Here is a 26,644-nt window from a genome sequence, read left to right as displayed (position 1 = left end):
GGGGAGATGAGGGAGGGGTACTGGGTGTGTTTGAGATGGGGTTAAGGTTCCTGCCATGTCAGATGTTTGACAGCTTGGGGAGATGAGGGAGGGGTACTGGGTGTGTTTGAGAGGGGGTAAAGGTTCCTTACTTAACCAGTCCAGGTGTGAGGAGGATTACTGAAGAACATGGAGTAAATGTCAAAGGCATCAAAAAGCATTGTTTCTCAGCCTTGTCAACTCATCAAATCTTTGATGTCATATTTAAAAAAAAAAAATGAAATTAATTTTTGGTCGTAATTGTGTTCAGTTTTCTATCTGTTTAAAGTGATGGAAATGTAATTAAGAAATCTATGGAATGGTTGCATGTGAAAATAGAAATTTCATGTTTGATTTCAAATTTTAAAGCTAACAAATCCTTTGTTTTAACAGCTGTTCATGTATGATAGGCTAGTGGGGTTGGAGTGCTTGTTGTGTTTGGTGTTAGGAATGTGATAAAAGGAGAGAAGATCCTGACCACTGATGTGTAATAAAAACTACTCTGGCCAAAGTTTGACCAGTGGTCAGCTGATGCCACCAAGGAAGTTGATGAATATACAGTTTGATGGGGATATTATTATATCCCACTGAGATCCTATCAACAGGAACGGCACATTATTCACCATCCTATAAATGCAGCTGTGATGGACATTCATGGCTCAGCTTCCTGTGGCTACTAATTCAAGTATAAACTTTCTACATAGGCTCTTCTGTAGGAGTTATACACAGCATTTTTTGCTGTACATGTGTTTTAATAGAACAGAGGACAGTAAAAGTCAAAAGTGTATTTCATGCAAGCTTTTGAACAGAATATTTCATTGCTAATTGTAAATTTAAATACAGGAATGACCATAAGAATTAGAATTATGTTGAAAGAAAGTTCTTAGATCTCCTTTACCGTATTATGTATATGTCAGATAAAATATTGTTCACATGTCCATCAGAACATACTTTTCACACACCCATTAGAAATTGCAGGTTAATACTGTTATGATTCCATTAAAGTATATCTTATATTAATCAAAATTGTACAAGATGAACATTACAAGTATGTCTAAAATTATTTCAAGGACAAATATCCTGTGACTTTTATGGAGAGGTTCATTACAATATTTAATAAAAAAAATAGTAAAATTGATAGTTTTTGTGTTACCAAAAAATTACAATATCATCAGTATAACACAATACCAAATATAGCTACGGTGGCAGCATAATCAATTTGGTAGAACTGTTTTCTTTTTTGAATTTTTCAAAGTTGACAAGACAATAACAAAGCTCTGAGACACTCAATAGAAAAGTAGGTATAAGTGAGGCTACGTCTGTAGGATCTAGGAAAGTGTTGGGTAATTCAATAACAAAGCTCTGAGACACTCAATAGAAAAGTAGGTATAAGTGAGTCTACGTCTGTAGGATCTAGGAAAGTGTTGGGTAATTCAATAACAAAGCTCTGAGACACTCAATAGAAAAGTAGGTATAAGTGAGGCTACGTCTGTAGGATCTAGGAAAGTGTTGGGTAATTCAATAACAAAGCTCTGAGACACTCAATAGAAAAGTAGGTATAAGTGAGGCTACGTCTGTAGGATCTAGGAAAGTGTTGGGTAATTCAATAACAAAGCTCTGAGACACTCAATAGAAAAGTAGGTATAAGTGAGGCTACGTCTGTAGGATCTAGGAAAGTGTTGGGTAATTCAATAACAAAGCTCTGAGACACTCAATAGAAAAGTAGGTATAAGTGAGGCTACGTCTGTAGGATCTAGGAAAGTGTTGGGTAATTCAATAACAAAGCTCTGAGACACTCAATAGAAAAGTAGGTATAAGTGAGGCTACGTCTGTAGGATCTAGGAAAGTGTTGGGTAATTCAATAACAAAGCTCTGAGACACTCAATAGAAAAGTAGGTATAAGTGAGGCTACGTCTGTAGGATCTAGGAAAGTGTTGGGTAATTCAATAACAAAGCTCTGAGACACTCAATAGAAAAGTAGGTATAAGTGAGGCTACGTCTGTAGGATCTAGGAAAGTGTTGGGTAATTCAATAACAAAGCTCTGAGACACTCAATAGAAAAGTAGGTATAAGTGAGGCTACGTCTGTAGGATCTAGGAAAGTGTTGGGTAATTCAATAACAAAGCTCTGAGACACTCAATAGAAAAGTAGGTATAAGTGAGGCTACGTCTGTAGGATCTAGGAAAGTGTTGGGTAATTCAATAACAAAGCTCTGAGACACTCAATAGAAAAGTAGGTATAAGTGAGGCTACGTCTGTAGGATCTAGGAAAGTGTTGGGTAATTCAATAACAAAGCTCTGAGACACTCAATAGAAAAGTAGGTATAAGTGAGTCTACGTCTGTAGGATCTAGGAAAGTGTTGGGTAATTCAATAACAAAGCTCTGAGACACTCAATAGAAAAGTAGGTATAAGTGAGTCTACATCTGTAGGATCTAGGAAAGTGTTGGGTAATTCAATAACAATACTCTGAGACACTCAATAGAAAAGTAGGTATAAGTGAGGCTACGTCTGTAGGATCTAGGAAAGTGTTGGGTAATTCAAATGTTCGGAATATGTAAGGAAATTTCGGTTACACTATATGAATTCAAACAAAACAAGTTTAAATCAGATGTAAAATGGTAAAACAGGAACTCGTTGGCACCGTTGCATAATTGTTAACATACATATTATCATGTTACTGGGTTTTTATTCTTCCAATAACTTGGCCTTTTTACTTGAACTCACTTAAGAGTTTCAGAGGTCATAATTCAAGGGCCACTTCAACAATGGAAACTGAATCTCACATAAAAGTCGAATTTGATAAATATTCCAGTATGCAATCTTGTCAGGCATTGTTCCAAAGGTTTACGCACTCCTGACATTAACGGTTCCTGATGTTAAACACGATTCACATTGTAAGTATTATTATGCAAGAATTGCTGATATTAGGCTTTTCCTGGTGATGTGTGGTTTCTGTAACATTAGTTCAACGTGAAGGTTGACACTTGGGTCGAATGTCACTATCCCGTCAGATCTGTCCATACCAGGAGGATGTTAAAATGTGATCAGGTCTGTCATGTCAGGTAGCTCTGTAGACAACTCAAGACTCTGTACTCTTCCCCAAAATGGAGTTTTGCACCTCTTAAGTGGTACTATATCTCAAACTATTTAAATTTCAATGGCATCTCATAAATTATTATCGCACCTATGGCAGCTATGTATTTTAAATCAAATTAATGTACTGCACTTCAGCAAACTCAATACAAACCCTTTTAAAGCAGTCTTTGAGAAGTTCTCGTTACCATGGTATTATGGTGTTAGGGCCTAACGTGGCAGAGAAAGGACACTGATGCTGATGTAAGGGTGCGAGGTGTGACGTGGTCTCTTGGGCACTGCTCAGTATTGTCACCTCATTCCTTCAGGACAGGATCTTGTGCCAATTGTATCAGCCTTGATAGCTATTTTCTGCCTAAATGACAAGAGATGTATTTGATACTTCAATCACCACTGAACCTGACAGTGGAAGTAACCCGACAGTAACCTGACAGTGGAAGTAACCTGACAGTGGAAGTAACCCGACAGTAACCTGACAGTGGAAGTAACCTGACAGTGGAAGTAACCTGACAGTAACCTGACAGTGGAAGTAAGGTGGGAAGTGTTCATTGAAAGGATTAACCAGATTAGCGAAAAAAACAACAGGTTGTACTGTAATGTCTGTCACCAGCAGCCACTGACAACCAGGCAGTATCTACTGACAACCAGCAGGTACCTGGTTGTCATTGGATACTACCAGTTGTTAGTAAACACGACCTGGTTATAAGTGGAATAATCTCATTGTCAGTATACACTACCTGGTTGTCTGTGGATACTACCCAGTTATTAGATGATACTTAATCTGGTTGTTAATAGATTCTAGTATCCACTCATACCTGGTAGTATCCACTGACAACTGGTAGTATCCACTGACAACTGGTATTATCCACTGACAACCAGTTAGTATACTGACAACCGGTAGCATCCACTGACAACTGGTAGTATCTACTGACAACCAGTTATTATCTACTTACAACTGATAGTATCCACTGACAACTGGTAGTATCTACTGATAACCAGTTATTATCTACTGATAACCACTGGTAGTAGATCCAACAATACATGTGGTTAAGGTTTCATGATGACCTAGCTCTAGGACCTCTGATACACTTTGTATTAAACAACTGGGATTCAAGTTGGCAACTGAATTTGGCTGAGGCATCTAGTGGTCCAACAGAAGGTATTATTGTGTGTAATAATTGGTTCAGTTTATGTACTATGCTAATGGTTTATTTGAGATTTACTGAGTCTAGAGAAGCTATATTACAAGACATTTCATTGAAATAATTTTGACCTATAAAATTGCTGCAATAGCTAGTTTGTAATAATGGAAGGTGACCAGATGTTGCCATGGCATTGTGCATACCTTTAGTTGAAGGTCAACATTTTAGTTATATGACTATATATTACAACAGCCAATGGTGTTACATGGTGAGGCATGATCATGATGGCATTGTAAAATATCGTCCACTGAGGTCATTTTTTAGGATATGACTAACCTAATAATAGCTGATAGCACTTCACTTACAGCCCAGCCGAGTATGATTATAGGGAAATCTGCGAGAGACAGTTAATAGAACCGATTTACTGTCAGAGAGGTCTGTGTGACAAAACCTGCTGAGTTTATTAATAGCTACCATACAAAGAACAGGTGAAGATCAGAGAAAATAATAAGTAAAAAAGACACAAATGGTACTTAAATGCATTGTGTGTCTATCATCGCTACTGATAGTCTCTAGACCTAAGCTTAGAGAGTCCATTATGGCCACTGACATTTTCCTTGTAGACCTATGCTCTGATAGTCTGCCGAAAGTTTTCTCAGAATTTATGCTCTTGGCTGCAGACCGGTAGCTAGTGTACAGTTGTTTTGGCTGCAGACTGGTAGTGTACAGTTGTTTTGGCTGCAGACTGGTAGTGTACAGTTGTTTTGGCTGCAGACTGGTATAGTGCTGGTGTACAGTTGTTTTCATATGAGAATCTTTTCTTCGTGAGGTTTGTCATAAAATTTTAAACAGCTGTCGTCATGTGTTTGCTATTTATGAGAACACAATTTTCCCTAATGCTGTTTGACTTGTTATCATACTTTATGACAAAGCAGAACCTACACATGTGTAACTCTATAGCGGTTTAATGAGCGTCCTAAATAATCTATTATACTTTACTATGCTTCAGTGACATCCTTTCATACGACACCCGAGACTGTCCTATAAGATGGTACAGTGTCCATGTATTACAAACCAATGAAACATCTAGTGAATAGAAATTACAACAGTTACACGTTAATGTTTTATTTGTTTTTACTACCTTGGGAAACAGGTTTAACTCATTCACCCCTGAAATTTCATAATGAACTTTCCCAACCTTTGAATCAGAGGAGTTCAAAAGTGTCTTCAAGGGTAAATGAGTTAAAATGTTCTTCTTGCTTATAAAAAACAATTTAAGTTGTTATTATCAAAGCAAATAGATATTGAACATCAAATCAGACGGTAATAGCCACTGAACACTGTGACCTAGCTACTTCATTGACTGTCTATTTGACCTTCAATCCAACCCCTAGTCTTACAGTGTTAATAGCGGGTAATAGTGAATGAATGACTCAGGTCTTTATGAAATTCTCAGTATAACACACTTATGTATTATCGAGTCTGTGTTACATTTGTGATTATGTCTGTGTAAATTAACAGAGGAATGAAAATGTACCAGTTCATCCTCCAGTGATGACTATCGCTGACCAGAACTGGTCAGAACTAATGAGTTAAAGTGATATACCTACTTTAACCAAATTTCCCATATTTGTGTAGGCTGGGAAAGTGGAATGTCACTTGCTGAATTTGGCACTTGTACCTACTGTAAACAAAGCTATGGTCTTTTGTTCATATTTTATACCAGTCCGCAGCATACATTATTTTTGTTTAATTCTATTGCCAATTTCAGAGATATATCAAGTAAGATACTACCTAATCATAAAAATGCATTAAATAGTTTTGAGTTAAGACTGGCATACTCAAAATGGTGGTAATTGGCTATCCTGCGAACTAATTAGGTAACAGTACATTTCAAGTTTCAAGGTTCATCCGAATACTTGGCCATTACATGTATACATGTACCTACTTTTACATAAATTGGATATGTTCACATCATGTTTTGACAGGTTATCCCTGGTCAACCAATCATCTTTCCTGATAGAAGGGTCATTAACGAATCAAATTAGCTGTAAGGTTGGCATCTACAGATGTTTTGATAGGTCCTCTCAGGTTATACAATTAGTGTTTTACCATCTCACCAGTACTGAACACTTGACCTTGTAGACATTCCTGTTATACAAGGTAACTGACCAGTCAGCTCTGGGTGGGTTTGGTTTTCATGCTTTAGGTCCCTCTTCCAGTTATAACATGACTTGGGACCCTCAATATACAAGTTGAGATGTAATGATGTTATATCTGTAGGTGGCTGACAGGAATGACTGTCAGATGGTAGCCCCCTTACTCTTCCTTTTTCGACAGGGGCTTGTGACCAGCTACAGTGGATTCGACAACTGTGGAAGATGACCTTGAACAAGTTATTTCTACATGATCTAATGGCCAATCAGCATAGCTGTACATGTTATGTGATTGGCTAACATCTAGTCACAGGACCAGGTGTTTACCAATCAATGTAACTTTTTTTCGTGATTGGCTAACAGCTGACCAAAGGACCAGGTGTGGACCAATCAACACAGCTGTTGTGTGATTGGCTAACAGCTAGTCACAGGACCAGGTGTTACCAATCAATGTTACTTTTTTTCGTGATTGGCTAACAGCTGAAACACAGCTGTGGTGAGATTGGCTAACAGCTAGTCACAGGACCAGGTGTTTACCAATCAATGTTACTTTTTTCGTGATTGGCTAACAGCTGACCAAAGGACCAGGTGTGGACCAATCAACACAGCTGTTGTGTGATTGGCTAACAGCTAGTCACAGGACCAGGTGTGAACAGTTTGTGTCCCTTATAGTTCACCGACCTATCACTAAGCATGTTACCTCAGATACTTTTCACTCAGAGCACATGATTCATTGACCATTCAACCGGCAGTCATAGTTGTGATGGGTCATCAAGAGATTTTACATAATGAACTGACCATTCAGTGAGGTTGTTTTATATGGTTCATTGACAGATGTCTTGAAGATGGTTCATTAACCAATCAGCAGAGCTGTTACATGATCGTGGTGTGTGGGGTTAGATGATTTGCCCACATGTCTATCTATCAAGCTGTTTTACCTGTCTCACTAATGAGATAACTACAATTCCTAGTTATTGGAGAGCTGGTCTTCCTCAGTCAATGGTCCAGGGGAGGCTCAATCACTGCACAGCTGTAAAATTTATTGTAGGTTACTGACCCTCACCTGTCAATCAAAGCTAGGCTGGATGACCTTCACCTGTTAGTCAAAACCAAGCCATGATGAGCAAAGGAAAGACTAATAATCCAAAACTCATCTTCACTCATTAAACGAATACAGGTAATTTGATCGGCAGAAAATTTCCGAGAGATCTTGAATGTATTTTGAAATCCGTTGGAGATTGGTGCCTGGTTGGATGTTGTAACATCTAGACACTATAGGCTATTTATAGACCAATGTATTATGTTACAGGATGCACTGGAAGCCTCTACAATTGTTATCCCTGTTTGCTGCAATTGTTTTTTAGAATGACCAATACTAATTCAATGTTTATTCACTGCGGGAACACTATGAAGTGTAACATTCAACTACTTAAGAAAACGAACATGATTTTAACATTATTCTGGGGATAATAAAAGGTGATAGTGAATTGGATTTATAGTAGGTAACCTATTTTTATGTGGGAATGTCAATGTTGACCTTTATCCTAAATGGAAGCCTATGGAGAAATAATCCTAGTATGATACTTACTTAAGATATTTAGATTGAGTTTAGAAATTACTTTTGTCTATTTCTGCATCCAACAGCATCTGATCAGTGATTAATAATTACAACAAGATGTTTATGTAATATCAACTATTAGATTTGAGAGTTTCAGGACGTACCTTTGATGAACTTTCAAATTGTCCAAGAAACTTATGAATGATAATTCCAGTACTGGGTATAGTTTCTGCTTAGATGTCGTTGTTAACAGCCACTGTAGACCACTGTATAAAAGCCTATTACCCTGCTGTACTGGTTTCCATCAGAATCCATGCATGTACTCATTGATGTTATGGAATGTATAGTAATCAAACTTATATAAATGTCCAATTGAGGGAGTTTAAATAGTTTTGTCCTTCAATGCATTTCAGGATTATGTATATTACAACATTAGAAGAAAAAATGGAACCTTGAGAAATCAATTTAAAAGGGATTAACTTTTTTGTGGGACTAGGATTCAAGATATTGCATTTAGTCATGCTATCTTGTGTTTAAGCCAGTGATCAAATTTGACATCAATGTGTAACGAGATTTGTTAGGACTTTCTAGTTATATCTATGGGTAGTGCTAGGAGAATTATTGTTTATCAATGGGTAGTGCTCGTAGATTTATTGTTTATCTATTGGGTTGTGTTGGGAGTTTTCTTGTTTATCTATAGGTTTGTAAATGTAAATTCTTTAGTGAAAAACAAGGAGTAAGATTTTACAGATATATCCTGCAAGATACCTTCCTTTACTAAACAAATACATTATGGAGTCACGGATAACACAAATCAGAAAAGAGAATGTCCATCGTTTTGTTTCAGAAGCGTAGCATTAAGAAGGGAACTTGTCAAGAACAGGACAAAACAACAACAAAACTCCCTGTTTTTACAGAACTCTGACAATGTCAAACTCTTCAAAATGTTTTGAATTATCGATCCTTCAAGCTTTATGGGTAGTAGATTATGATGTGGTCATAAAACAGCTGTGATCCGTGATGTATTTACGATGGCAGTACTTCCTGTAGGAACTCCTTTCCAATCCTGCCACACTGTCTCCCCTGACAGACTGCTTCAACTCAACATCTTTACAATTTTATGTTATCAATGAATTTCGTGTTCCAGAGATTGAAATTTGATTTTTTTCTTTTTTCTTTTTGAAGCTTAATTTGTTTTTTGTCATTGAATTAAAAGACAAAATGTCCAACTTTTGAGATGTTCCAACAATCATGTAATGTTTGGGAAGACGGAGGAGTCGAAACTTTTTCATTTGAAATTTTGTCTCGGACGGCAATTGGTGTCGCACAGGTTATGTTTTAAAAAGCAGTATATACTCAGAAGAACAGAGTAAGATTGTTGTTCGTTTTTTAACTCCATTTATGTGATACCTAATCTAAATTCCAGAGGTTTCATTTATAGCCAGTAACTGGTAGAAATACTCTCTAACTTGAGATATTTCACCTGGTACTTTCATGAAAAAAAAAGGTTATGAGTTACTATAAAATTTACTGAAATTTTCCCATTCACCCCTAAAGTCACATTTGAACCTTACCAAATCAAGGACTTGGCAAGTCCAGATATATAGGGGTGAATGCAGTTAACTGCCAACTTTGTTTTGGATACACCAAACTTTAACCCTAATGATACCCCTGTGATTTATAATCAGTTTGTACCTAATCATCATTCATAAATCAGGATCATGATTCTTATTCAGGTTGTACCTAATAATCATTGGTAGATTCGAATCATGATTCATACTCGGGTTGTAAGTAATAATTGTTGGTAGATCCGAATCATGATTTATACTCGGATTGTACCTAATAATTATTCGTAGATCGTAATCATGAGTCATATTCAGGTCATACCTAATAATCATTGGTAGATCGGAATCATGATTTATAGTCAGGTTTGTACGTAATAATCGTTGGTAGATCGGAATCATGATTTATAGTCAGGTTTGTACGTAATAATCGGTTGTAGATCGGGATCATGATTTATAGTCAGGTTGTACGTAATAATCGGTTGTAGATCGGGATCCTGATTTATAGTCTGGTTGGACGTAACAATCGTTGGGAGATCGGAATCATGATATATAGTCAGGTTGTAGCTTATAATCGTTGGTAGAACGGAATCATGATTTATTGTCAGGTTGTACGTAATAATCGGTTGGAGATCGGGATCATGATTTATAGTCAGGTCTGTACGTAATAATCGCTTGTAGATCGGAATCATGATATATAGTCAGGTTGTAGCTTATAATCGTTGGTAGATCTGAATCATGATTTATAGTCAGGTTGTACCTAATAATCGTTGGTAGATTGGAATTATGATTTATAGTCAGGTTCTACCCACCAATAATCGTTGGTAGATCAGAATCCTGATTTATAGTCTGGTTGTACGTAACAATCGTTGGTAGATCGGAATCATGATTTATAGTCAGGTTGTACCTAATAATCGTTGGTAGAACGGAATCATGATTTATAGTCAGGTTGTACCTTATAATCGTTGGTAGATCGGAATCATGATTTATAGTCAGGTTGTACGTAATAATCCTTGGTAGATCGGAATCATGATTCATACTCAGGTTGTATCTGATCATGATTCGCTGAGTCTGTTTACACCAAATCCTGTCACAATTAGGGCCAATCGACTCTGAACAACCTGGTAGTAGAATACAACTTTATAATTCTGTATACCTTGCCAGATAAATACATGTACAGTTGTAAGAAATATTGTATACATTTCCCCATGCATAACACCAGAATCCAGCCACAGCAACTTTTACAGAAAACATTATTAGACCTGATGAAGACATAACTATATTTTCCCCTAATTCTTGAGGCTACTGAAAATATCTTTAAACAAATGTTATTTGCCCTATTTTAGGAAAGAGACATAAGGATATCAATCTTAGTGTTCCTGCTGAAAACCTCTATATTTCACTTATATGGTAGAATGATATTGGTATTCTGCCTACCACACTCCTCCTGAGATATATCCAGCAGGCAGCCATTAAACCCCCACTATGAACTGTCGTTATAAATACTGGTGACTCCGTGTCTGTGTATTAGGTCTGGAATGTGTTTTATATTTATTGTATTGTCTATAAATTGTCACAACTTATTGGGTCTCTGAACATCTATAAGTTTTCTATCCTCAGCTCCTTTCACTCCAATAACCAACAGTTATATTTGAACAAGTCTCGCGTGTTTGAGGACCGAAGCTTACAGAAATTGGTCCCCGTAATTGCACTGTTAGTGGCAATGTAACATGACTTTTGCAAATCGGCTTTTCGTCCTGACAGACTCTAGATTTCCAACCTTGTCGCAGTTGTTTGCCAATGTTGGAAATTTGCTGTTATCGATCTGCCAGGGGATGGTTCCTTTGTCACGATAGCTCTTTAGATAAGAAACTTTGCTGTGATACGGAAGATATGAGTTTTGTTTTCTACTATTACCACTATGGATCTTACTTAACCTCCGATCATAGCATTTGATGAGTGAATATGTTATAAAGTAGGTTGTTCTGCTCTTTGAAGTTTTAGTATTATTGTTTTCTTGGACCCATGCACCAACTTAACAGAAATTTAAAGAAAAAGGATAAATTCTTGAACATATGACATTTGTTTATCAAGCAAGTTGGGAGTGGGTGTGAAGGTGTAATGCCAACAGGGTTAAGTGGATGTATCTTTATTGCCTTAAACAAAACATCAACATGACACAACCTGCCTAATGTATTTTATCATAAATCAGCAAAAACTCTGATGCAGATTGAAGTTTGTTTATAGATGTCTACTTTCAGGGATTTGCTACAAACATCTGCCCGTATCTTACCCCTGTGTATTACTGTGTACCATCAGGGAATCCAATATACAAATTTCTCATGATGTCAGATAAAAATCTATCTGTTATCTTAGTGAGATTAAACCTAACTGTGTCAATATTTACTGTCTGCTCTCACTTCCAGTGATCTTATCCATGACCAGTTAATCACTGCAATCAACAAGGCCGATCCTTCCCACCAGGATTCGGCCATCAATTCCCCACACACAGGCATGAGTGACAAGCAGACATATTTTAACAACAGTTTAAGCCCATTAATCTAATATTTTACATTTGAAGATTTTGTTCCAGGTAGATTTCCTACCAGATTTCACTCATGTTTTCTATTTGGTACATCAGCTGGGATTGCCAAAGATTAATTTATTTTCCATTTTACAAATAGTTCGTACATATGTGGCTGAATGCTTATACCAAAATGGCTATCTCTGCAGATGAGATACCAACATGGACTCTTTAGATATTTATTCCCTTCGTTCCCGTGGTGTTGTTTGGGGAATTTTTTCGGCAGTACAAGCAGTGATAATTACACTGATATCTCTCAGGTGTATAGAGATATTCCTTTTTTTATTACGGAATGAAGAGGAAAGCATGTTGTGTAGGCTCTGTAACAAGAACACAAACTAATCTGTTGATAAAGGTTCTGGAATGAGGCTAGTAATTTGTGAACACGTTTTTCTGCTAGTCCTATTAGTAACAGGACTCGACTCTGTAAAGGGGTTTTAGTAGTCTGCAAAGTTCATTTGCCTCCGTGTAAAGTTCATTGGTGATGGGTATTCCTTAGAATTGTAAAGGTCAGTTAGTAAGTATCCAACAGGTGTTCTAGGTATAGGTGTAAATCTAATACAAAAAATAAAAATCATGGTCAATGTTTTTGTTTACACCAAAAAGTTTTGATTATACCTATTTTTTTATAATGTCTAATTTTACATTTTCTGTATGATCATGGCCATACCCTGTCGTTGATGTCTTGTTGTACTCAATCAGCATGACACTGTTGCTCACCTTGTATCTAAATCAGTGTAAGAGGCGGAAGATAAAACAATGAAAACAGTGCTTATACAGTGTATAGTTAACAAGGTGATTTTATGTTAGAAGGTAACATCATGTTAGTGGTTATACAAGGCTGAACCCTTTCACCCCTATGTAACTTTAGTAGTAGACTCTACTATGCATTGATATTTATGAGTCCCATTATGGTTTACAGCAGTGAAACGGTTAACCAGATTACACTTTGTAACTGTAATCTCTTTGTTAGTGTAATCTCATAAACTTTATAACCACTATATGTTAGCAGTGTTTATAATATTGAATGAGATTGAATTATGTTATTGGCTATAAGGTTTAACAATATTTCATTATATAAGAAATGGTTAAAAGCTTTCAGATTGCACACTTCATTATAAAGCTTAATGCGATTAAATTTTAATATTACTGAACAATATTTATCTAAATGTTAACAAAGGCACTAAAATCTTAAAAATGTATGAAAATCATATTTGTTTTGTTTTAAATTGTAGAGTCCATGATGGAATCTTACTTGTATGATTGATGGAAAATATAAAAGACACGTATATAAAAAAAGTGTTTTTGATTGAAATCACATGATATATAAAGCAGAAAATCAATAATTGTGATTGAAATCACATGATATTCAGCAGAGAATCAATAATTATATTATGATTGAAATCACATGATATTCAACAGAAAATCAACAACTAGCTGTGATTGAAATCACATGATATTCAGCAGAAAATCAATAATTATATTATGATTGAAATCACATGATATTCAGCAGAAAATCAATAATTGTGATTGAAATCACATGATATTCAGCAGAAAATCAATAATTATGATTGAAATCACATGATATTCAACAGAAAATCAACAACTAGCTGTGATTGAAATCACATGATATTCAACAGAAAATCAATAACTGTGATTGAAATCACATGATATTCAGCGGAAAATCATTAAAAAATTTGGTGAAACCAAGAATTGTTGATGACGGTCAGATGACCATTGCACTTTAAAGAAATGTTTACCGTTGTCATTAGTTGGAACAGAGAGATATTGGGAAAGGAGGTCTATAATGACAGAAACAATGTCTGCTGTTTGGCACCAGAGCTCCCTAACATTTGTCTTATTAATAACCTCATATCGGTTTACTAGCAATTTGAAAGGTTTCTTACTCAAAACCATCTTTGAATTGTGTTTGTCAGGAAATGCAGTGTGCTTTCCTTAGCATTAGAGTATTTATTTATTACTCTGTTTCCATGGTAACATTGACCAAGGCCAAGAGTTCACTCAAGGTCATACACTTGCTGCCCAGCTGTATTTCTGGATAAGAGTTTCTGGTGGAACATTTCCTGAATATACAATCTTTATCAGTTTTATTTAGTATGCAACTTATCATGAAGTAAATTTGGATTCCTTTTTCCTGAAATAGGTTCTTACGAGTTTAACCTGTACAAAGAGGGGTAGCAATACTTCTTCGTTGTAAGATTATTTTTTCTGTACATACTGTGGACTGGTATGTTTTACAGTACTAGTGGCGAGTTTGATGGTCTGGTTACTGTTTCATTATAATTCACTGTGTTTAATGGTATGATCCTGGAGGTAACCAATGACAAATATCACAATTATCTGTAGGTTGTAAAACTGGAGATCAAACTACATGTAAAACACCAGTAAAACACTGTCACTATCTGAGCCTAGTTGCAGAGATGATATAATGTTACTGGTGTTTTATTAGGTAGGTAATGATCGTAAAAGATCTATAGGCCTAGGAGTGTGCTCTGGTGTGTCGTGGCTGTATACCGTGCTAGTGAAGGGACATCTTTGTGAGATACAGTTATTAAGTGGCGTCACAAGCTCTGAGCAGACGTTTAGTTTCAATTAAGCAAAGTGTTCATTAGTAACTGTTTAACATGTTGTTATCACTCTGTAATGGCTGATCACTGAGACCTGTCAGCGTTAATTTACATCTGTGATTCTAAGACTGATAATGTTTATTTTATATAAGCATGATGTATGCTTGCCTGCTGTGAGCGTGACTATAGGGATGGCAAGGAAATACCTGTGTGATGGATTTAAGTGTCCTGCCAATAATTCTTTACTTCTTGCAATTGTGTTTTGTTCCTATTCAATGAATTCATTGTTAAAACAGCTTATTGCGTTTTACACTATCATTTTGTCAAATAAGGATTAATGCAAGTACATTCAAGATATTTTAAGATTTTACCACATGATACAGTTTCTGATTCCCCCAATAAATAAAAATATGTCTTAAGAGATAATTTTGAAGAGTTACATCCCTTTATTTTAAAATAAATCATTGCTACTGATACATTTTCTTGCTGCTGAACGAAATGATATGTACCTAAATACCACATAATTATGTGTGTATTTACCTTTGTACTTTTGTTCAATTTTTCTTTTAGATATACATTAATTTCAAAGAACAATTGTGATTCTTTTAAAAACCATTGTCTGGGCAACTCCTTCAAAATGAATGAAAATTTAATGCATAAAGTCTACCTTTATGTAATTTTGTACCAGGAAATGACTTTGTATTTTAACCCATTTTAGTGTAGAAGGGTGTGAGTTAGCCTGGGACATCAATTCTAGTTGGTGTTCTACAGGGTGACATGGTTGACCTATGTGTTTACATCAGTACCTTGTTTGACCTAGATAAAAGGTAAGATAACTCCATCAGTAATATTTTTGGGGTTGTGAGGTGAGAAATAATGAGCTTTGTTTATAATTGGTACCTAGTTGCTCCACACCAACTTTCTAGCACATCAAAATGCCAGTCTTATGTTTGTAGGTCGTTAACAGGTTATTCCAAGTCCAAGCTTGTGTTCTATTCCTTATGTATGATGTAGTGCTATTATGTTCATAAAGAATTCTGTTTTCTTTCAGCAAATACTTCTAGCTGACTTTCTACCGAGTGATTAGTGAATGGAGTTAGACAGACATTCTCCACTACTTCTAAAGGTAATAGTCTACAGAAGTGTTATCGTCCTATTATTCTGTAATATCCATGTTTTGTTGTGTGTTGTAACTGTTCCCCTTCCATTCATTTTTATATGCTGTATCTGAAGATGGAAGTAGTTTCAAATTATTATCTGTACTTATGATGGTATCATGGTTACAATAAGTGTATACTTGCTGAGGTTCATGTATTCAGAGGTTTGTTAACCACGGTGGAGTTCTGTGCCTGATTAATTCTTTAAATCGCCTGCTGGACTTCAAAGTAAAAATAAAAAAACAGTTTTGTTGTTTAGTTGTTAAGTGGTTTCTGAGAGAGAAAAACCCAGTCATGACTGAAATTAATATTACAGACATGATAGATAGACCCTTACAAAATTTATCAAAAACCTGATGCCCCAGTGCCCAATAAACTCGCCAAAGAGATGATAGATCATTATTAACTACCTCGGATTAGTCTGTATAGTCGTTTCACAAATATTGGTATTCATTGTAAAACAAGAAACATATTACTGTAAAGGCCAGGAAATTGATTTACAATTCCTTGTTAACTGTACTTTTATTATTAGTTTGTACTCTAAAGCCTTAAAAACCAATCAGGAGAATTACATGCTTTGGGTTGAATTTGATAGTTGAAATGATTATGTACGGAACGTAAGCACATTGTCATTGGCTAAGCTTTCCAATCCATGAGAAATGGGAAATGCCTGATTCTTCAACTCATCAGAGGAACAGTTAAATGGGAAACATTGTTTTGAAGTTGTATGAGTGGCTTATTGGTTAGCATTCAAAGCTTGTGATTGAAGGGTCGGGACATCGACAAGACGTCTGCTTTCAATTACTTGTTTTCAATTTGTGGTAGACTGGTGTATATTTCTAGAAATGAATTGAAGTTTATGATACACAATTCAAAAATACATTTCACAAATTCATTGTGTTTTGTCCTTGATTGAACTCCATTATTATGTTGCAGATCAGAAAAAACTTTTCCCCGAGAAATGTCAAAGAAATATTCCTGTGATAGTAGCTGAAATATTTCAGAGAGTCAGAAATGATTTTCTCTTTAGTAGCTGATGTTCTGACCACAGCAAGCCCATGAATTATCACAAACAGCTACATCTGTTTTAAAAGTGGGTACACTTCATTCAGATATTGTGATGCTGTTTTTAGTAACTCACATTGAAGTGAGTTCGTTTAGTTGTAAAGTTGCAGGCTATATCTAGTCGAAGAATCACGGAGTTCTGAGAGTGGTGCCTGATCACAGATTAACAAGTGGCTTTTTAAAGACAGAATATACCATGAGTTGCGGTGGTGTAAACATTTCACAGTGCCGCAGGTGTTTCATTGGCTGTGAAATTATTGCCAAGATTTATGGGAAATTGAGTACTTTTAAACTGCATGTTGCTACTCTTTAAAGTTTGAGGGTCTTTACAATCAGTTTCAAGCAATATACAAATTCCTATGATTACTTTCAGAAAACCTTTTGTAGTTCCACAGCATGGGAGAACTCGGTGAAACATTATGAGGAAATCACAAATCAATTTTTCATCATTGATTTTCATAATCGATTGATCCTTTTTCAGAATAAAGTAGACTGTATTGTTCTAATCATCACGTAAGGATTACGTTCACACCCGCCCATTATGCTTGTAATGCCTCATTGGAAAGCATGCAATGTAAGTAGGAACACAGCCAAGCGGCACCAAACGTTTATCGGATCAACAGATCTGTGCTTGCAGACTGAGTGTCTTTAGCTCTTGGAAATCTGTAATAAATGGTGCCTTTCGATACACTGAACTAACGTGTAAACAATCCGTTGTTGCCATGAAGGCAACAAATGTTTTGGGGCAACCAAAAATCAGACTTCTGCGTTGCCAGGGGAAACACTTTGATCTGGGAATGGTTTTGTTGTAGTGTTCTTAAACTGGCAAGTCATTAGATACTTATAGCTACCATGTCAGTATCTGCAGTATTTGCCCTGTCTACAAAACAATACTTTGTGATAATTGGCCTTCTTTGAATATCCTCTTGTGGATGATGTCCATTTGACTGTCCCTCCAATCAGAAGATCATTCTACCCAAAAATGTCTGCTGAATTTGACATCAATCTTTTTCACAGCAAGCACTGTATTGCCAGTAAACAATGTGACAATATCTGGAATTATCAACATTTTTGCTAAACAGTAAAGATAGCAGTTAGTAGTAATGAATTGGAAGTATAAGACCTACAGTAAAACAAATCCTCCTGATTGTAGGGGCAGTACAAATCACCTCAAAGTAACAGGTGGTTTTAATCACTGGTGTCACAGACAATACGTGGATAATTGATTTCTGAATTTAAAACAAGTTAAAATATCAAACTGCTTTAATATTGCTGCATGTATGAGGATTTATATTTGTTTAGACAGGTTTGCTTTTTCAGCAATTGTGAGTAAAACTATTTCCCAGAGAGATTATAAACAGATACATCAATAGTTTGTTATAAATAACAGAGGTAATGGGAAAACAACTAAAACAGTTAAGAATAAAAGTTATATCAGAATTAAGATAATACTGTACCCCCGCCGGGTTGTATTTTTTGTAACTTCCCTTTATGTAAAAGTACACTAAACGTTAAACAAATCAATCTCGTTAAACAAATCAATCTCGCATTATTCCGTCTGAGAAAAATGGGTAATCTAGACAATCTCCAAATGTAATCCAGACAATCTCCAAATGTAATCCAGACAATCTCCAAATGTAATCCAGACAATTATAAAGTGAAGTCGTTCAGCTGCAGCTGGTTATTGGGGTTTAAATTCCCCGTGAGATCCAAACTCAAAACTCTGGCTATAAAATTTGATAAATTGGACATTATTGTTGCATTATTCAACAGTCATTTATATTATCTTTGGTTCAAATTATCCCTGGTGTGTGAAACTGCAGTAAATCTTGTGTGTTTGGAGACAGAAATTTTAACACTGCAGCAGTCAAAGTTTAACTGTGCTGTTATCTCTACACTATAAGTAATTAAGGTTTTACCTGTGACTGTAGTTAGGTATATATTTCAAGTTCAAGTTTCAAGTTCAAGTTTTATTCGAACTTTAGGCCTTTGGTCACGTATATAACAAACCTGTGTTAGGCAGGGATGTTACATGGCACTGAACAGTGTGAACAACATGTATATGGAAAGTTGGATGAACAATGTGTCCTAAGATTTTACTAGTCACCTGTAATCTTATTTGAGAATTAATTTAGTGTTCACACTAGATAGGAATTGTAACTTCCTCATCACTTTACAAGGATGTCTACCCCTCCCCAATCGCTATCTCTACCCCCCTCCTATCTAACGATGGTGCCACTATGATGCTTTTCCCCTAGGAGAATCTAATGAGGTATAAAGGGCCCTCCAACGGTTCCAGTGCACTTAATTGTTCCAGAGGAGATCTTATCCAAGACTTTTTCCCCTGGGAGTATCCTGTCCAATTACATTATATTCTATATCAGATAGNTGCTTTTCCCCTAGGAGTATCTAATGAGGTATAAAGGGCCCTCCAACTGTTCTAGTGCACTTAATTGTTCCAGAAGAGATCTTATCCAAGACTTTTTACCCTGGGAGTATCCTGTCCAATTACATTATATTCTATATCAGATAGAAATCATATTGTAACTTAGCATATTCCTATTTCCAAAGTGTTAAAGGTCTCCTCTAGATGTGGCTGTAGTCTCCTCTATCTCTGGTAAAAGGGATCTCCCCTAGTGGTTTCCCCTAGTTACAAGGATCTCCCCTAGTTACAGGGATCTCCCCTAGCTGTGCTTAGGGGTATATCAATCAAATTGAAAATGTTCCTTACAATTAAAAAACAAATGATATGGAATGATTACCAGTATATCTATAACCTGCATCGTCTGCACAGCAACATTTACTGTCATCTGAATCATGATGTAATGAGATGGACAGAATGTTGTCAGATACATAATGATTGATGTTGATTGATTGATTTTTAACCCTAAACAAATAATAATCCAGATTACCAAGTCACCTCGTTACGATAAATATGACCAATCAAGACCTGTGTTAGAACCCTAAGGTTTCAGTGACCTGTGATATAGGACCATACGAATAAGTGGTACTGTTACTGTTATGAACAGTTAATAGACATAAGTGTACAGGAATGGGAATCAACATACCTTGTGCTATTACATGTAATTCTACATGATGGTAAGTTCACTAGGTCCTTTATAATTGGTAAGCCCTCCCCCGCCACTTTCCTTTTTTAAACCATTTATCCCTAAAGTCACATTTGAACCTTACCAAATCAAAGATGGGGCAAGTCTAGTTTAAACATGTATGGGTGAATAAATCTACAACCCGTTCCCTTAAAGTACACTGCCCCTCCCCATCAACCTCTCCTACCCAGTGGGTTGGTTATATATCATAATATGCCTGATCTGGTGAGAGATTATAGAAACTTGATGTGTATGATTTGGTGTGTTTTATATTAATATCCTTGGGGGGGGGGGGGTAAATCCCTTAATTAGTTCATGATGTAATACAATACAGCCTGAATCCTCTCGATTATGTAATGGGATTATTACCTTACTTGCTCCTCTTTCACTGCTGAAACATCATCACTGATCAACTTCAAGTGTTACAAAGTGTCCAGACTAACAAGGTTCTACTGTACACAAACATAAGTGTCCATTCTACTGTACACAAACCTAAGTGTCCAGACTAACAAGGTTCTACTGTACACAAACCTAAGTGTACCAGACTAATATGGTTCTACTGTACACAGACCTAAGTGTCCAGACTAACAAGGTTCTACTGCACACACAAACCAAAGTGTCCAGACTAACAAGGTTCTACTGAACACAAACCTAAGTGTCCAGACCAACAAGGTTCTACTGCGCGCAAATTTAAGTGTCCGCACTAACAAGGTTCTACTGAACACAGACCAAAGTGTCCAGACTAACAAGGATCTACTGTACACACAAACCAAAGTGTCCAGACTAACAAGGTTCTACTGAACACAAACCTAAGTGCCCAGACTAACAAGGTTCTACTGTACACACAAACCTAAGTGTCCAGACTAACAAGGTTCTACTGAACACAAACCTAAGTGTCCAGACCAACAAGGTTCTACTGGACACAAATTTAAGTGTCCACACTAACAAGGTTCTACTGAACACAGAACAAAGTGTCCAGACTAACAAGGTTCTACTGTACACAGACCTAAGTGTCCAGACTTACAAGGTTCTACTGCACACAAACCTAAGTGTCCAGACTAACAAGGTTCTACTGCACACACAAACCAAAGTGTCCAGACTAACAAGGTTCTACTGTACACAAACCTAAGTTTCCATACTAACAAGGTTCATGCTACAGAATCTGTGTGTGTGTTTGTGTGATAGGATAATGATTGATAAAGGGGAAGGGAATTGTCTTACAAATAGCAGGACCCCCTCCTATGTCCGAGTCAAAAAAATCTTCCTGCATTAACTTGGGGATTCCTCACTACTCTTATGCCTTACTGATAGGTGATTATCATCGGTACGGGAACAAATTGGTAAAACACGTTTTCCAAATTACACTAAACTTTGAACAAGTAAAGACAAATATACAACAGGACATCCTATAGGGTTGGGGCGGGGAGGAACTTGTACAGACTACCAGAGCAGCTTGACCCTAAACATGCTGCACATTCCTTACCTCCTCCGGGTGTGTGGTAGGGATAGGAGGATTTAATGAGCAAAGAGCTTTACAATTATATAGCTCTCTGTAATTTACATCTTATTTTGTTTGATGCGTCAATTATTACATCATTATAAAGTTGGTGATGGAGTAGATGTTCATATGTTTTGATAACATCAATTCCTTTACTATAAACTGTTAGTCATTTAGCCCAACTCGGTTTTCACTGTCTTAACATTTATATAAAATAAATTTCTCATTATCATTCTCATTTCTCTTACCACTATTGCTAACAATAACTATTTTTTCATTGTGTTTGCTTATTTGTTGAAAGATTAAAAGCGTGGAAATATATTTATTTTTAAAACAACAAAATTTTACAGCAGATACTGTGAAATCACTCATGATCATTTTCGTATTTTTTTTTATATTCGTTGATTTCATGGGTAATCTTCATCCATAAATTCATATGTTCACAAATAATTATAAGTTTCTTATGAAGCAATTTTCTGATTGAGTCGGTACTCATAATCCAAGAATTCATGTACATACAAAATTGTATATTGTCTGGAAACCACAAAAATTTGGCCTCACCAAAATATCTGATTTCACAGTAGCTTGTAGCTATTGATTTTTTAAGAATTTAAAGAGACTTTATTTACAAATTCCCTTTCAGACTTGGCTTATCTTAATAGGTTGTCAATAATAAATTAATTATCTATTGGTGGTGAGTGATACATAATACTTAAATTACAACAAATCCTGTACCATCAGTATATGTGGGCTGAAGGATCAGCCAGTATTGTCTACTATAGGCTTCTATGGCAATGAACAAAACAACATTACATCCCAAACAGAACATTTACAAACAGTATGTTTACAGACTCATAAATATCAAACTTGGTGTCATATCTAACAGTAGAATGCACATTAATATATATTAGGCCCGTAAGCTGATCCCTGCTGGTTTGCGCAGTGGTGTTACCCGAGATGTTTTACATTCAGTGGAATGTGTCCCCAGCCAAAATTTGCCTGGCACTGTACTATTGGAGATTCATCCATTTACACTTTATTTAATGTATTATTTGAAACAGCTGTAATGCAGTAGAATTGTAATTCAGGTTAGATACAAGGAGAGAATTTAAGGTACTAAACCATCAAACATGAAGTGTTTTACAATACAGGAGCTCTGGCAAGGACTGATATCCTGCAAAAGTGCGGAGGTCCTGTGAGCGTATGTTGAAAAACTCTGCACATAAACATTAACTGGTGAGTCGAAACAAATGTCTTGCAGTTTCTTGGAACAGAGGTCATCATTCAATGTGCCCCGCCTGCTACGATAAAAAGATTTAGAACTGGAATTTGTATGCATCCCTTTGTTTTTCAGAAAATTCGGTTCGAGACAGTTATATTCTTAAACAATCCAATATGTAGACAGTGCAACATCCTAAAATTCACCATATATTTTGTATCATAAGGTGGAGATAATTACTTACGACATGGCAAAACAGACATGGAGATAAGGAATTAATGATGGTTCAGGAAGCTTAGGCTAACTACCTGTACCTCTACCAAGTCTGACATCTGAATGACTGCTTACTACCTGTACCTCTCCCGAGACTGACATCTGAATGACTGCTTACTACCTGTACCTTTCCCGAGCCTCTGAATGACTGCTTACTACCTGTACCTCTCCAGAGCCTGACATCTGAATGACTGCTTACTACCTGCACCTCTCCCAAGTCTGACATCTGAACGACTGCTTACTACCTGTACCTCTCCTGAGCCTGACATCTGAACGACTGCTTACTACCTGTACCTCTCCTGAGCCTGACATCTGAATGACTGCTTACTACCTGCACCTCTCCCAAGTCTGACATCTGAACGACTGCTTACTACCTGTACCTCTCCCGAGTCTGACATCTGTATGACTGCTTACTACCTGTACCTCTCCCGAGCCTGACATCTGAAGGCTGCTTACTCCCTTGCCTCTCCCGAGTCAGACATCTGAATGACTGCTTACTACCTGTACCTTTCCCGAGCCTCTGAATGACTGCTTACTACCTGTACCTCTCCCAAGCCTGACATCTGAATGACTGCTTACTACCTGTCCCGCTCCCGAGCCTGACATCTGAATGACTGCTTACTGCCTGTACCTCTCCCGAGCCTGACATCTGAACGACTGCTTACTCCCTGTACCTCTCCCGAGCCTGACATCTGAACGCCTGCTTACTACCTGTACCTCTCCCGAGCCTGACATCTGAAGGCTGCTTACTACCTGTACCTCTCCCGAGCCTGACATCTGAATGTCTGCTTACTACCTGTACCTCTCCCGAGCCTGACATCTGAAGGCTGCTTACTGCCTTGCCTCTCCCGAGTCAGACATCTGAATGACTGCTTACTACCTGTACCTATCCTGAGCCTGACATCTGAACGACTGCTTACTACCTGTACCTCTCCCGAGCCTGACATCTGAAGGCTGCTTACTCCCTTGCCTCTCCCGAGTCAGACATCTGAATGACTGCTTACTACCTGTCCCGCTCCCGAGCCTGACATCTGAATGACTGCTTACTCCCTGTACCTCTCCCGAGCCTGACATCTGAAGGCTGCTTACTACCTTGCCTCTCCCGAGTCAGACATCTGAATGACTGCTTACTACCTGTACCTCTCCCGAGCCTGAAATCTGAACGACTGCTTACTACCTGTCCCTCTCCCGAGCCTGACATCTGAAGGCTGCTTACTCCCTTGCCTCTCCCGAGTCAGACATCTGAATGACTGCTTACTCCCTGTACCTCTACCGAGCCTGAAATCTGAACGACTGCTTACTACCTGTACCTCTCCCGAGCCTGGCATCTGAACGACTGCTTACTACCTGTACCTCTCCTGAGCCTGACATCTGAATGACTGCTTACTACCTGTCCCTCTCCCGAGTCTGACATCTGAATGACTGCTTACTACCTGTACCTCTACCGAGCCTGAAATCTGAACGACTGCTTACTACCTGTACCTCTCCCGAGCCTGACATCTGAATGACTGCTTACTACCTGTACCTCTTCCGAGTCTGACATCTGAATAACTGCTATACTAACCTATATAGATACCTGATATTAATTTCATCAGTGATTGGTCTGATTGAGGAAGTAATTGTCATGTCACATGGTTGAAACTGATTGACTCGGTATTGTCTAATCGATGGCATCTTAAATCACTAATTCACATGGAAATGAATAAGTTCATAAGAGTAGATGTCTATTTTGATTGCATAAACTGATGGCATTCAATATAATCTATTTTCATCATTCTACTTCTAGGAGGGTGAAGTGAAAATGTGTATATACAATACATATACATACAGTATTCTATTTGACTTAACTGAAGATATTAAACTTGTGAAAATAATTAAAACATTATAACCTTTTTTGCAATCATTCAATACATGATTTATTCAAACCAATAAACCTGGGAAATCTTTGGTTAATATGCAAATTTGCTGAGGTTAATAAAACCCTGTGTTGACCTTTTTAGAAGTCTATGATTGTTAGCAGTATTGATTGTGTAGTAATATTGGTTGCAGTCGAGACAGTATTAGATTTCAGCCCGACTACCTGATGGACTCCTTCCTCCCTAGACTAATATACTGTCCAATATCTTCTGACGCTAATGACGCCTGATCCCACAGGAGTCAATGTAAGACTGACCAGTGTTCCTAAACTTTGATCTACTCGCGCACAGTGAAGACTTTCTAGTCAATACTGTAAGACTGACCAGTGTTCCTAAACTTTGATCTACTCGCGCACAGTGAAGACTTTCTAGTCAATACTGTAAGACTGACCAGTGTTCCTAAACTTTGATCTACACGCGCATAGTGAAGACTTTCTAGTCAATATTAGATCTGGGAGACCTTCCGTTTGGATATTTTCCAGACGGAATACACATCACTGCCTAAAGGTAACGAGGAATGTCACAGGGGGGTTTAGGCACATGTATCAACAAAACTGCAAGTAATGTACTACACCTCTTAGTCCTTGGGGGCGGGGTTTATTTGTGACGTAATACAACCTCAAGTCCTTGGGGATATTATAAACGTAATGTACTACACCTCTTAGTCCTTAGGGGCGGGGTTTAATTGTGACGTAATACAACCTCAAGTCCTTGGGGATATTATAAATGTGATGAACTACACCTCTTAGTCCTTAGGGGCGGGGTTTATTTGTGACGTAATACAACATCAAGTCCTTGGGGATATTATAAATGTGATGAACTATACCTCTTAGTCCTTAGGGGCGGGGTTTATATGTGACGTAATACAACCTCAAGTCCTTAGGGATATTATAAATGTGATGAACTATACCTCTTAGTCCTGAGGGGCGGGGTTTATATGTGACGTAATACAACCTCAATTCATTGGGGATATTATAAATGTGTTGAACTACACCTCTTAGTCCCTAGGGGCGGGGTTTATTTGTGATGTAATACAACCTCAAGTCCTTGGGGACATTATAAACGTAATGTACTACACATCTTAGTCCTTAGAGGCGGGGTTTATTTGGGAGGTATATACAACCTCAAGACCTTGGGGTCAATATACATGTGATGAACTATCCCTTTTAGTCCTTAGGGGCGGGGTTTATATGTGACGTAATACAACCTCAATTCATTGGGGATATTATAAATGTAATGTACTACACCTCTTAGTCCTTGGGGGCGGGGTTTATTTGTGATGTAACCTCAAGTCCTTGGGGATATTATAAATGTGTTGAACTACACCTCTTAGTCCTTAGGGGCGGGGGTTATATGTGACGTAATACAACCTCAATTCATTGGGGATATTATAAATGTGAAGAACTACACCTCTTAGTCCTTAGGGGTGGGGTTTATTTGTGACGTATATACAACCTCAAGACCTTGGGGACAATATACATGTGATGAACTATACCTTTTAGTCCTTAGGGGCGGGGTTTATTTGTGACGTTATACAACCTCAAGTCATTGGGGATATTATAAATGTGATGAACTACACCTCTTAGTCCTTAGGGGCAGGGTTTATTTGTGATGTAATACAACCTCAAGTCCTTGGGGATATTATAAATGTGATGAACTACACCTCTTAGTCCTTAGGGGCGGGGTTTATTTGTGACGTAATACAAC

At 37.3% G+C, this 26,644-nt stretch overlaps 1 protein-coding gene across 11 annotated transcripts in view; it reads left to right on the top strand.

Annotated features, from left to right (window-relative positions):
• LOC110451825 (thrombospondin type-1 domain-containing protein 7A-like) overlaps positions 1-26,644 on the top strand; it is a 328,653-nt gene that overhangs the window by 175,331 nt on the left and 126,678 nt on the right. For 10 of the 11 annotated variants that reach the window (XM_021500117.1, XM_021500108.1, XM_021500035.1 and 7 more), the window contains one exon: positions 15,754-15,828. The exons of the other annotated variant lie outside the window; for it this stretch is intronic. The gene's annotated coding sequence lies outside the window, so the exon portion shown is untranslated. The remainder of the gene's footprint in view (positions 1-15,753; positions 15,829-26,644) is intronic. 11 annotated transcript variants of the gene reach the window in all.

The sequence above is a fragment of the Mizuhopecten yessoensis genome, unplaced genomic scaffold (genome assembly GCF_002113885.1).
Source record: "Mizuhopecten yessoensis strain PY_sf001 unplaced genomic scaffold, ASM211388v2 scaffold673, whole genome shotgun sequence".
Lineage (NCBI taxonomy): Eukaryota > Metazoa > Mollusca > Bivalvia > Pectinida > Pectinidae > Mizuhopecten > Mizuhopecten yessoensis.
The sequence above is the reverse complement of the archived record's forward strand: the minus strand, read 5'-3'. Positions and strand labels throughout refer to the sequence as shown.